Genomic DNA, 526 nt, shown 5'->3' on the forward strand with positions numbered 1-526 from the left:
CTTCTTTTATGGACATGAGTGTGTCTGCACACACACTTAACCTCCAGTGATATATTGTGGGCGTTGGGGATTGCACGTGCACACCAGTGTCTAGTTTCTGTACATGGGTTACATTTGCATCTGCAACTTTGTGAATTGTTTATGCATTTTTATTCATTTGTTATCATATATCATTTAAAAGTGTGTACTTAATATGAATTAATATTTTATGTTGCCTTTGGCCTAAACATTTGATGTGTCACTTCTAAATAATGAAATCCTTTAATAAAGGAATTACCTACATATTTGCTTGTATCAGGCATAGAATCATACTTTCATTGGCTTTTAACTTAAGTTACTGGTTTGAGTTTGCACTTTTTTGTCTCTGCATTTACTCACAGATATCTGTTTGATATAAGAGTTATTAACTCTTCCTTTCTGAAAACTCAGACTCTTATTTGATATTTACGGTAAAAGCCAGCAGACCTTTTTGCTTTATGTAACTTTATGATTTTGAGTAATATATGTATTGTGAATTTGTGTTATT

Source organism: Penaeus monodon, chromosome 29, assembly GCF_015228065.2.
Source record: "Penaeus monodon isolate SGIC_2016 chromosome 29, NSTDA_Pmon_1, whole genome shotgun sequence".
Lineage (NCBI taxonomy): Eukaryota > Metazoa > Arthropoda > Malacostraca > Decapoda > Penaeidae > Penaeus > Penaeus monodon.